At 38.7% G+C, this 13,132-nt stretch overlaps 1 non-coding gene across 1 annotated transcript; it reads right to left on the bottom strand.

The window, feature by feature from the left end:
- Nucleotides 1-10,095: 10,095 nt before the first annotated feature.
- LOC122030656 lies at nt 10,096-10,201 on the bottom strand. Its single transcript, XR_006125525.1, has one exon. It is a non-coding gene; the product is annotated as a small nucleolar RNA R71 (small nucleolar RNA).
- Between the last annotated feature and the right edge of the window lie 2,931 nt (nt 10,202-13,132).

Here is a 13,132-nt window from a genome sequence, read left to right as displayed (position 1 = left end):
TAAGCATTGGGAGAAGGCCTCCCATTAAAAGTGAAAAATACATCTGCCCTCCGAGGGCGAGAATGAGGGAAGAATGAACTCACTCAACCTTAGGAGAGAAATCTGTATCTCCTTGGGTATAGCCATGAAAATGGAGATGAGGTCGAGCTAATGACCTTAAACAAGCGCTTCTTGGGAGGCAACCCAAGGGTTCTTTTGTTAGATTTAATTTGAGTTGTCTTTTTCATTAGTTAGAGTTTTAATTTGATTTTGTTTCTATTTTCAGGTTGGACATAGCTTCCATGAGCTGGCCATGATTATTTCATGGGCACAGAAGCATTGGAGAAGTCAACAAGGAGGAAGTGAAGTAATTTCTGTCTTGACAGAGCCTGGTCGTGTACCATACACGGCCGTGTGACACTTACAGGGGTGGAGGAGCACAAAGCCGTGTAACTCACACTGCCTGTGTGAGTCCATCCGAGAAGAAGGAGGTCAAGGTCGTGCGACTTCGCACGACCGTGTGAGAACTCCAGAGATGAAAATGAAGAAGGCCGTGTGCGCCACATGGGTGTGCAAGACCAATAGAGAAGGAAAAGAATACGACTGTGTGACAGACACAGCCGTGTGAACAAAGCCAAGAAGGAGCATGTGGTGTCGTGCCGTTTGGCATGGTTGTGTAGATCTACATGGCCCTGTGAAGTACTTTTGCTCGGCCATGCCAAGGTCGTGTCGGCTACACCCCTAAGCAAAAGAAATGTCAAGTTAGGACTTAGATAACTTCTTTAAGAGTTAAGAGCAAACCTAAGTCTTAAATCTAAGAAGATTACTCCTTGAGAGAGTAACATGTGCCAAACAAAATTTCGAGGATTTAATTCTTAATTTCAATTGGCACAAATAAGAAAGGGTAAAAGGCATACCAAGTTGGGTTTTGGCATTTTTTTAAGAAATAGGCAATCTAGGTTAATTTTAAGGTCTAGCTAAGAATTAAGGATACTTAGATAGATTATCTAGGTATATTTTATTTATGCTAAAGTACCATGATTGATTGGCTATCATATGTCATGACATCATGTGTTGCATTCATTTTTAGTATGAAAAACATAAAAATACCATGTCATGCCATACATACATCATGTAGCTATAGCATTTTTTTTCTCTTTTGAAAATTGCTTATTTTGATGTATGTCATGTAACATCATGCATTATGTTAATTTCCTTGTAATTAAGGACAAAAGACATTTATCATGAATGGTAAATATCTCAACAAGTGGGATGACCCCAAGTGACATCCTAGGTGGATGATCATAAGTTTCATAATGCCTAGATAGTTATGCATGATCCCTTAGTTTAGAGCAAAACCAAATATACATCTCACAAAGAACCATAAGGTGACTTGTATGTGTTTTAGTACACATTAGATATAAGTGAGATGTTAGGATGGTGAACAAAACTCAAGATGTTGATTTAGTGAATCTTGTTGAGTTTTAGGTTTATCAAAATACATAGTTATGTGTCTTCCAATCATTGGGAAAGCTAATGTATAAGTCATGTTCATTGAGCCCAAGGAACATGGTTGGATATTGGTTTTGAAAATGATTTTAAAAGGCTTTTGGAAAACCTTGGTGAAGACTATCTTTTGATAGCAATCACCATTGAATAGTTAGACACAAACTTTGAAGAAAACACTAAAATTTTTACAAGGTCTCAAGTTTGTGTCAATTTTTGAAAATAGGAAGTATTTTCATAGAAAACTATTTTCCTTGATAGAATATATCCTAAATAATGTCTACATGAGTTTTCATGATTTTTAAAGGTTTGTAGAATTTTTGGAGAATTTCTGAAGTCTGCTGAAATTGAATTTCCGAGAAATCAGAAACCCAATCGATCAGTCGATCGATTGGATGAGTTTCGATCGATCAGCAGATCGATTGGAAAGTTCATTCCCAGGAACAGAAGGTCAGTGAATCGATCAGCCAATCGATTGACCTAGGATGGAGCAATCAGTCGATCGATTCAGAGGGAATTTCTACAAGCAGAAGCTTGCGAAATTGATCAATGGATCGATTGAAGTAGCTTCAATCGATTGAGTCCCAACTTTAATCGATTGGGAAGTCTGATTATGGTTGAAAAAGGCTGATTTTAGCACATTAAGCCACTTCAAGTTCCAATAACCATTCCAAATCCCTTGGAATACATTTGTATATATTTAAGGGGAGTTTTCATGATGAAAACAAGTATGAATTGATTAAGGTAGACTTAGGTGAAGGTTAGGTTGGGGTTTAATTTCATTATTGAATTTTGAACCTCAAAACTTCACATTTTGGTTTTCCTAACTGTTTAGGAATTCCAAATCATTGTTGATGCAATGACAGAAGTTTGACCATGTTTTTAGGGGGAGTTACTCCTTAAATGCATGAAAATTTACTTTCAAGGACCTTGGAAGGGGGTTAAACCTTCGTGATGGATAATACTCAGGGTAGAGTATTAGGGAACAATGGAAGATTGGTTATCTCCATTGCTAGGATGATAAATGTTCTCGGATGAGCATTGTGGAGTAGGTTACTGCTCAAGGGGGAGCATTGAATTAATGAAGGGGGGTCGGACCTTCATTGGTAAAGTGAAAAATGCTCTTGGATGAGCATTGAGAAGAAGATTATTACTCAAGGGGGAGCATTGAATACAATGAATGGGAGTTTCATTGGGAAGTTGATGCATGCTCTAGGATGAGCATTGTGAAGTGAAGTAGAGCTCAAGGGGGAGCTTTGGCGGCAATGAAGAATATGAGATCTTCATTGTGCAACATATGAGGTTGTCAACAATGTAGAGTTAACTCTTATGGAGAAGAGTTTGTTTTCAGTTTTTGATGTGTGACAAAGGAGGAGAATGGAAGGTTAAGTTAGGTCTTCATCCCAAGCAGGGGGAGTTTGCCCTCTAGGAAAGGGAGAGAATGAAGGAAACCTTCATTCGTGCCTTGTCATGAAAGGGTTAAGGCTATGGGATTTAGCCTTGTGATAAAGAAGAGATTAAGGCTATGGGATTTAGCCTTGGTATAAAGAAGAGGTTAAGGCTATGAGATTTAGCCTTGGTAAAGAAGAGGTTGAGACTATGGGATTTAGCCTTGGTATAAAAAAGAGGTTAAGGCTATGAGATTTAGCCTTGGTATAAAGAAGAGGTTAAGGCTATGGGATTTAACCTAACTTCGAGGTATTGTCAAACATCAAAAGGGGGGAGATTGTTGGGGCAATTTCTCTAGGTCAAGTTTGACCAGTTTGACTAAGCTTGAGTTGAGTCAAGCTTGAGTCGGGATTTGAGTTTTGATGTTTGACAATATAAGGAGATTGTTGGAGCAATCGTCTGGTTATGGAGATGGTCAAATGATTGACCAAGTTGATGAGAATACAAGTCAAGTAGGTCAAGGTTGACAGGAGACTTGACTGGGAAAGTTCTAACTAGAGGTTAGGCATTTGGAAAGTCCTGGTGAGGAGCCAGGTAACGGGAAAGTTCTAGTGTGGAGCTAGGCAGGAGAAAGTCCAAGTGTGATCTTGGCAAAGGAAAAGTTCTGGTGAGGAGCCAGGCAATTGAAAAGTCCAAGTGTGATCTTGGCAAAGGAGAAAGTCCTGGTGAGGAGCCAGACAATTGAAAAGTCCAAGTGTGATCTTGGCAAAGCGTGTAAGTCCAAGCATGTGGTCTTGGCAAGGTAAGTCCTGGTATGATTTGGCAAGGAAAACCCGACAACTAGGATGAGGCCGAAGGAAGCTCCTGAAGGTAAGACGTGAAGGATGGGGAGATATCCGAGGGACGCAAGGCTGATGGAGGAGGCTAGAAGGCTAGTTCGAGGTTGGTCGGGTGTGGCCAAATGCTAGGCATGGAGACCCAACAAGTCACGGTTGACCGGGAGTGGGTCGGAGACTTTGGACTTGAGATTGAGTCAAGTCCAGGATGGTCAATTGATTGAACCAGGGTCCAATCGATCAGCCGATCAATTGGAGTGTGTTGCGAAGGAAGAAATGCCCCAATCGATTGGTCGATCAATTGGGAGCATGAGTCGCGAGTACAGAGGCCTTCCCAATCGATCAGGTAATCGATTGGGAATCTTCAATCGATCGGTCGATCGATTGGAGCTGGGAGTTCTCGCACGATCGCGAGAACACAGAAAGCATCTGAATCGATCAGTTGATCGATTCAGAATGTCCCAATCGATTGGCCGATCGATTGGGATTCGACCGTTACGCATGATGTAGGTGATGGATGGCTGGGATTGTACGGAGCTGTTGTGGCGATTAATTAGGGTTGATTTCAATCGATTGGGAGCATAGGATATAGCCGTTGCGGAGCATTTTTCTCCGCAGATCTTTGCGATCTTCTCCTGCGAGCTTACAACAATCTTCACAACGATTTCTCCAGCACTCACGCCAGTTCTTGAAGGCACTTGAGGAGCATCTTCAAGGTTCAAGAGGCAACAACAAGTAGCCAGAAGAAAGGTGTATTCACTTGTATTCTTAGAGTTTCTTCTTGTATTTGTGTTTGTGTTGTGTGTGAGTTTGTACGAGGCTTCTCCGCCTCCGGCTGTGACTGAGAAAGAGGTTTTCATTAGTGGAGATAGCATGTCATGTGTGGATCCTTGGATTAGTCACCTCTTCTTGAGGTGGATACCTGATGTGCGTAGATCTCATGATCATTTATGCATGTTTGGACGCACATCCACTTATATTTCATAGCATATTCTATATTTATTGCACCCTATTTCTTTATAATGTCATACTTTCATTATATTTGTTCGGAGATCTACTCTTTTCTTGTTTTCTTGTTGACAATACGCTATTTGGAGCGAAAATAGAGCAAAAGTGCACACAGGAGCTTGGGCCGTGCGAGGCCACACGACCGTGTAGCCATGAGCATGTTCCGGCCGTGCCAAATGGCGCGGCCGTGACAAATGGCGCGACCGCACTTGCAATCCAGAGATGAAGAGGGCCTTGGCCGTGCTGAATGGCACGACTGTGCCAATCAACCCGTGGCCAAGTAGCACACGGCCGTGCCAAATGGCACGGCCGTACCAACATTCCAGAGGGGAGGAAGGTCACAGCCGTGTGACTCCACACGACCGTGTGACCTCGGCAGAGACGAAGAAGGCCACGACCGTGTGATCCCACACGGCCATGCGACTCAATCTGAGAGGAATCCGTGTGAGACCATGTGGATTTCACACGGCCGTGTGACAAAGAACACGGGTTGTGTTACGCCAAAACAGAGCTGTGCTGAATTCTAGGCAGATTGCAGACCAATCGTAATTTGGCCATAACTTTGTGTTCCGTTGGAGTTTTCGGCTGTTCTTTATACTGAAATATAGCTGACTTCCAGATCTACAACTTTTCTTCAGATCCAACAGAGATAAATAATTGTTTGCCCATGCTAAATAGCATGGCTGTGCCTCCCAACCGAGGGTTCAACTGGACCTCCGCCCAAACTGCAGACCAAACTTCGAACCGCCATAACTTTCGGGTCGGTTTGAGCCAGGGCTCGATCCAAGTATCAGATTGAAGATAATTTCAAGGGATACAACTTTGGTTCAGGGTGAATCATGAGAAAACCTGGTTTAATGGGTGAAAAACCTGGTTTAATGGGTGAAAAACCTGGTTTACCGGACACCTGTAATCCTGGTTTTCCTGGGCAGCGTTGAGGAGGTATAAAAGGGTCAAAAACCCTATTCTTTGATTATCTTTGGTTCGGGGAGTTCATCCCTCTCCTTGGGAAAGGGTTTTCTGTTTGTTGCTACTCGGAAAGCCTAATGGTTCCACTGTATAAAAATTTTGTACAAAGGTCTGAACCTTTTCCTAGCTACCATGTGTTCTTTTAAATTAAACTTGGATCGTCTGCGGAACTTAACACGTTTGATCCAAAGTTTAATTTATTTGTTCTTTTAGGTTTTGACTTGGATCTCCTGCGGAACTTAACACGTTCGATCCAAATCACATAAGTTATTAATTCCATTAAATATTAATTTCCATAATTGGTTCCCAGTACTGACGTGGCGAGGCACATGGCCTTCTTGGATATGGGAGCAACCACCACCGACTAGACAAAACCTTTTAAGAAAAAATAATATTTAATTTTCTAAAATAACTTTAGGTCAACCGAAAAAAAATAATCAAATCACAAGAAAAAGAAAAACAAAAGAACACTATATCGAAAACAAATTCGAAACACTAAAATCGTATGCCTCTTGTATTTAGTATTATTTCCAAAAATAACTAGTATGATGCGGAAAGAAAAATTACTAGTTATACCTTTTAGAAAGACCTCTTGATCTTCTACCGTATTCCTCTTCTAACCTCGGACGTTGTGTGGGCAACGATCTTCCGAGATGAGAACCACCTAGGCACCTTCTTTCTTCTTCCTTCAAGTTTCGGCCAAGCACAAGAACTTCCAAAGGATGAAGAATTTTCCACCAACCAAGCTCCAAGGGATGCATGCTTTCTCTCCTTCTTCTCCTTCCTTGATCCGGCCACATCCTCCAAGCTCCAAGAGATGATAGATTTCGGCCACAACAAGAGGAGAGAAGAGAAAGGGAAGGGCCGGCCACCACACCAAGGAAAAGAGGGAGAAAAATAGAATAGAGTCCTTCACCTTGAAGCCTCCTCTACCCCCTTTTTTATAATCCTTAGTCTTGACAAATAAGGAAAATTTAATAAAAACTTTCTTAATTCTTTTGCCATTGAAAAAGAAAATTTATTTAATTAAAACAATTTACTCTTTTCAAATTACAATGGCCGGCCACAACAAATAAAATCTCCAAGCAAATAAAATTTTAAACACCAATTAAAACTTCCTTATTTGCTTCCGGAAATTTATAAAATTTCTCCAATAATTTTTATCCCTTCATGATTGGTTTATAAAAAGGAAATTTAATAAATTAAAATCTTTCTTTTAAACATGTGGATAAAAAGAAAGTTATCTCTAAAAATTAAAATCTCTTTTAATCTACAAATAAGGAAAGATATCAAATCTTTTCTTAATCTTTTGTAGAAACTTATAAAAGAGAATATTTAATTTTAAACTCTCTTTTAAATCATGAACATGGTTAAAAAGGAAAGTTTTCTTAAAATTTAAAATTCTCCTTTAATCAACAAATAAGGAAAGATTTCAAATTTTAAACTATCTTTTAAACATGTAGATGATTTTCAAATAAGGAAAATTTTTATCAAAAATTAAAACCATCCTTTTAAACTACAAATAAGGAAAGAGATTAATCTGTTCTCTTAATCTTTTGTAGAAAGCTATAAAAGGAAATTTTTAATTTTTTAAACTCTCTTTTAAAACATGATATCCACATAAGAAATAATTTTAATAAAAATCCTTTTTAATATTCTAGTGGTCGGCCACCTAAGCTTGGGACCCAAGCTTTGGCCGGCCACCTACATGGCTCATCCACTTGGTCTTGGCCGGCCCTAGCTTGGGTTCCAAGCTAGCTTGGCCGACCCCATTGGATGGGTAAGAAGGTGAGTATGCGGTGAGTATAAATCTCTATATACTAGAGGCTACGATAGGGACCGAGAGGAGGAATTGGTTTTGGTCTCCCGATGAAATTAAGCATCCCATGTTCGCCCCGAACACACAACTTAATTTCATCAATAATAATTCATTCCACTAAAGAACTATTATTGAACTACCGCACCAATCCCAAATTACATTTTGGGCTCCTTCTTATTATGAGTGTGTCAGTCTCCCTGTGTTTAAGATAACAAATATCCACTAATTAAGTAAGTTACTGACAACTCACTTAATTAATATATAGCTCCAAGAGTAGTACCACTCAACTTCATCGTCATGTCGGACTAAGTCCACCTGCAGGGTTTAACATGACAATCCTTATGAGCTCCTCTTGGGGACATTCTCAACCTAGATTACTAGGACACAGTTTCCTTCTATAATCAACAACACACACTATAAATGATATCATTTCCCAACTTATAAGGCTTATTGATTTATCGAACTAAATCTCACCTATTGATAAATTAAAGAAATAAATATCAAATATATGTGTTTGTTATTATATTAGGATTAAGAGCACACACTTCCATAATAACTGAGGTCTTTGTTCCTTTATAAAGTCAGTATAAAAGAAATGACCTATAATGGTCCTACTCAATACACTCTAAGTGTACTAGTGTATTTATATAGTTAATATAAACTACTACCTAATTACACTATGACCTTCCAATGCTTTGTTCCTTTCCATCTTGGTCGTGAGCTACTGTTTATAATTTATAAGGAACCGATAACATGATCTTCTGTGTGTGACACTACACACCATGTTATCTACAATTTAAAATTAATTGAGTAACTACATTTATCATAAATGTAGACATTTGACCAATGTGATTCTTATTTCTAGATAAATGTTTATACCAAAAGCTAGGCTTTTAGTATACATCCTAACATTTTCTTCTTCGGGGGAAACCCTAGAGCTTCATCCACCACAGTCCCTTGACGATCTGTCCATCTCCTGAGCAAGGAAGCATCACCAAGACATCGGAATCATCAAGCATCTCTTCTTCCTTTTCTTCTAGGGTTGTAAGTATGCTTTTCTTTATGTTCTGGGGTTGTTCTTCCCCCACAATGGAGTAGACATCATGTTCTAGGATTAGGAAGTATTTGTAATATGATGGAGATGTAGAACTATGTAGATTCGCCTTGTTTCTATTCAATGGCCTGTTGATGCCTTGTTCGTGCTTGATGAGTTGCGTGTGTGTCATGTTTACGTTTCTATGCTTTGATTTCTTGATGTGGAGGATTGTTGATCCCGCAAAGGGTATACCTTAGAGCGTATTGACCAAGGTACCCTAGTGATAGGGGTAACCCTTTCCCGACGTCTAAGACGTTCCCTTAAAAGGAGAAACAATCCCTTAGGAACTGCTGCTCTCGTAAAGAGAGTGCTCTAGATCGTATACCCGAGGGGTCCTAGTGACAAGGGTAACCCGTTCGCGGACATCTAGGACATTCTCTTGAAGTGAGAGGAAATTCCTCCATAAGGAGGTAGGTAACCCTTATCCTTATTGTTATTTACTAGATGTGTATCCCAGTGATCTACCCAGGCGCCCTCGTGACAGGGGGGGTTAACCGTTACAAGATTTCACAGGGATCGTCTCAATTTGATACTTAGGGATATTGAACAATCTAACTTCCTACAAGAGCATGGACATAGAGGGTAGAAACTAAGCAATCTTTGTAGTATCTCCTAGTTTTACAATGAAACCGAAATCCTAGAATCCATCTCCCGAAGCTTATTCCACCCAAGATTAGTTCTTTCGCTTTCTCTCATCCTTCTCTTTCCCTTTTCAATCACCCTCATTAGTTTGCAAACACCAAAGCCAGCTTTCGACCGTCTAGATAACTTACCTTGCGACATCTCTAGTGCTTAATCAACAGTCCCTGTGGATTCGATATTTTTATTACTGACGATGAAACCGTACACTTGCAGTTGCGTAACAAGTTTTTGGCGCCGTTGATGGGGACTATTCACATTAACATTAGTAGACTAGTAATTTAGTTAATCTAGACTTGTGAATAGCTTTGGGTTTTTCATTTTCATAATTAAAAAAAAATCTGGATTTTCTTTCTTGTCTTCAAATTCTTCATTTTGTTTCTTGTTTTTCATATAGCACTTTACATCTTATCATTAATTCTTCATCTCTGTTTTTACTCAAATTTTTTTTTTCCTTTCTTGAATATCGATGAGCACTAACATGTCAAGCATGCCCTTAAGAGATTTCTCTACACCCATTTCTGTAAGATTTTTATCTCCTATTGTGCAGCCTCATATTGAAGCAGAAAGTTTCCAACTAGACCCAGAGTTAATTTCTATGATACAAGGTCACAAATTTGGAGGAGAAGCATCAGAAAGTCCTTATCTGCACCTTGAGACATTTCTAGAGCTTTGTGATATGGTTAATTGTGAAGGAGTATCAGCAGATGCAATCTGGTTGATAGCATTTCCTTTTAGTATCAAGGACAAAGCAAGGACTTGGTTATATTCTCTCCGTCCTCAAAGCATCATAAGTTGGGAACAATTGGAGCAACAATTTCTGAATCACTTTTTCCCTCCAAGCAGAACAATCTACATGAGGAGTTGCATCATGAATTTTACTCAGGCACATGGAGAATCAATATTTGAAGCATGGGATAGATTCAAGAGTCTACAAAGAGAGTGCCCTCATCATGGTTTAGAGAAATGGATGATTCTACACATATTCTATAGGGGAATTTCTTTTTCAGATAAGTGTTTGTTAGATTCATCAGTTGGAGGATCTTTTATGGACAAGAGTATAGAAGAAGCTTATACATTAATTGATCAAGTGGCATTGAACCTCCAAGGATGGTTGAGCAAAAGTTGGATGGAATCTCTCTCAGAAATTCAAGAAGTACAAGCCATATATACAAGAGAGTTTGTCAAACAAAATGCAGTTCAACCACCCAAGAATGTCGAAATTCAGAAGTCACAGAATAAGGAGTTCAAACATTTGGAGGAAAAGATTAATAGCATAGTTTCAAAATGGTTCAAGGAAGACCTTCCTCCTACACAGACAAGATCTAGTGTAACTGATAATGATATTAAGTTGAGAAGTGGCAAGAATCATGAAGAACTTCTGAAGAAAGATTTGTTTAGGATTGAGAAGAAGAACAATAGAAGACCTCAAGAACTCAGTTCCATTACTCTAAGAAGTTCCCAAAGGCCACAAGTACCTTTTCCTCAACGGTTGATGACACCAACATTAGATGAGCAAGCTGGACCTCCTCCACAAGCTCAAAGGGAGTATGGAAAAAAGGAAGTATCTTTCCCAAGACCTTCACTAAAGGTTCCTTTTCCACAAAGGCTAGTGAGGGTCAACGAAAATGAAGACTTTGGCAGATTCTGTGACTAAAATATGGTTGAGTGTAGATTTCTGGACGTATATGAAGATGAGGACTCTTCAGATGAGGATTTTGATGATAATGCAGTGGATAACAAGTTTTTAGATTTACCTTCTGGGTTTACAGGGTGTTATGATGAAATTGAATTTTTAGATGATGAATGTGATGTGGTAGATCAACTTAAAACTGCAAATGAAGTTAGTGATCCTCCTATAGATGATTCTCCCACTAAGGATATTGATGTTTGTTTATTTTTTGATGCTCGTGTTGATGATAATGTTATGAAAGGAAGTGTAGGGAGCTGTGTTGTGGAAGCAGCATCTCAAGAATCACCTCCTTTATCCACACAACCTTATGAGATTAAGAGAATTGCAAGGATTAAACATGTTGTGGACTAATGTGTAGGGACTTCTGCAATGGAAGCAAAACCCCAAGAATCACCACTTCAGAAGAACCACCACTTGAGTCAGAGCTAGAGCCAATACAAGATTCAGAAGTCACATCCACATGTTTAGAACTTTCAGGTATATCTCAACGATGCAAGGTTAGTATTTCTAGCGATCTTTTGGAAAACTTTATAGAGGTACCCATAATTGATTTTATTGGATGTAATTCAATTTTTGATACATACTCAGTTCATCTTAATAAGGTTCTAGTTCTATCTGATATAGCATGCTTGGGAGAGGTATGTTTTTCTTTTGGGTGTGCAAATTTTCATTGGGCCTATAATTGGAAGCTCGATCTGAACCGTCTTCGACCTCCTGAAAGAATTTCCAAGAAGACGAAGATGGAGAGAGTTAGTCTTCACTTTTTGATGAAAGCTCCCTCCATAATAAGAGCCCTTGGTAAGAGGGTTCTAAAATCTCTTACCCCTCCAAGATCGTGATTTCGTTAAATCTAATGAGGTGGTCAAGCTAATGACCTTAAACAAGCGCTTCTTGGGAGGCAACCCAAGTTCATTTTCCTTGTTTTCTTTTATATCTTCAGTTCTTTCTTTATAATAAACATGTATCCTCTACTTAATTTTTGTTGTCTATCTTCTTTTATAGGACTCAAAGATTAGGAGGAGTGCAACTACATGATGGAGAAGTTAATGATATGGATACTTGGCACGCATCATTTGGTAACTTCCCTTACTTTTAATCTCCTCCACTTTATTTTTAGTTTTTATTGGGGCAATGAAAAGTTTAAGTCTGGAGGGATGTATTAGATGCATTTGGTTTTTATTTTTGTTTTCTTCTTTTCGCATAATAAAATTTTTGCTAGTTGCATCTTACATCACATCATGATTATTTGTTCCTTATTGCAAAATACTAGCACGTTTATTCTAGATTTTATGTGTTACTTATGGTGCTAGTATGTTTAGTGATATATCTTTTTTATCTTTGATAGCATGAAGTGAGCAATGCTTTTACTATAAGAGTTTAAGTATTGGCCTTGTTTTATGATCTCTATACACTATGCCTATTTTTGATGGTTGATAACTCTAAAATAGTCATGATTCATATAATTGGACTAGTACTTGTGCTTCTATAGTGACCTCTCAACTACATTTTGGTTACTAGATAAAATTAGATCATGTAAGCTCATTTGGGAAAAAAAATTAATCCCCCCAAAAAAAATTGAAAGTTTGTTCAAGTTTGGTACTTTGCAAACATTCAAAAAGAAAAAAAAATGAATGAAAAAAAATAAGGGATAAAAAATTTGTTGTTGTGAGTGGAAACTAGCAATTCATCCCTTTGAGACCGAGTTAGGTTACTGGGGAAATGAATGCTATGTTTCTCTTGATATTGAGTATTCCTTTGAGACCTTGTGTAGACGATGCATAGCATTTTTGAGGGGAATGAACATTGCGTGTGGCAGGTACGTGCCTATCGCCGGAAGCATAAAGAACACAATTTTATGACGACTTGACTAGACTTAGGGATTGAAACTTGATAAATTTAGGTCACTTTCACACTGAGCAAGGAGGACTACTACTTAGGTCATACTTAAACTACTTTTGTATCTTGCTCACCAGTGAAATCATTTGATAGAATTAGATTGACTTGCTAGAGATTATGATTCACTATCTAACCACATGAATCTAGATTGCGGGTTTTGCTTGAGGACAAGCAAAGGTTTAAGTCTGGGGGTGTGATGTGCCTAGATCTTATGATCATTTATGCATATTTGGACGCACATCTACTTGTATTTCATAGCATATTCTATGTTTATTGCACCCTATTTCTTTATAATGTCATAC

Source organism: Zingiber officinale, chromosome 10B (assembly GCF_018446385.1).
Source record: "Zingiber officinale cultivar Zhangliang chromosome 10B, Zo_v1.1, whole genome shotgun sequence".
In the NCBI taxonomy this organism is placed as follows: domain Eukaryota; kingdom Viridiplantae; phylum Streptophyta; class Magnoliopsida; order Zingiberales; family Zingiberaceae; genus Zingiber; species Zingiber officinale.
The sequence above is the reverse complement of the archived record's forward strand: the minus strand, read 5'-3'. Positions and strand labels throughout refer to the sequence as shown.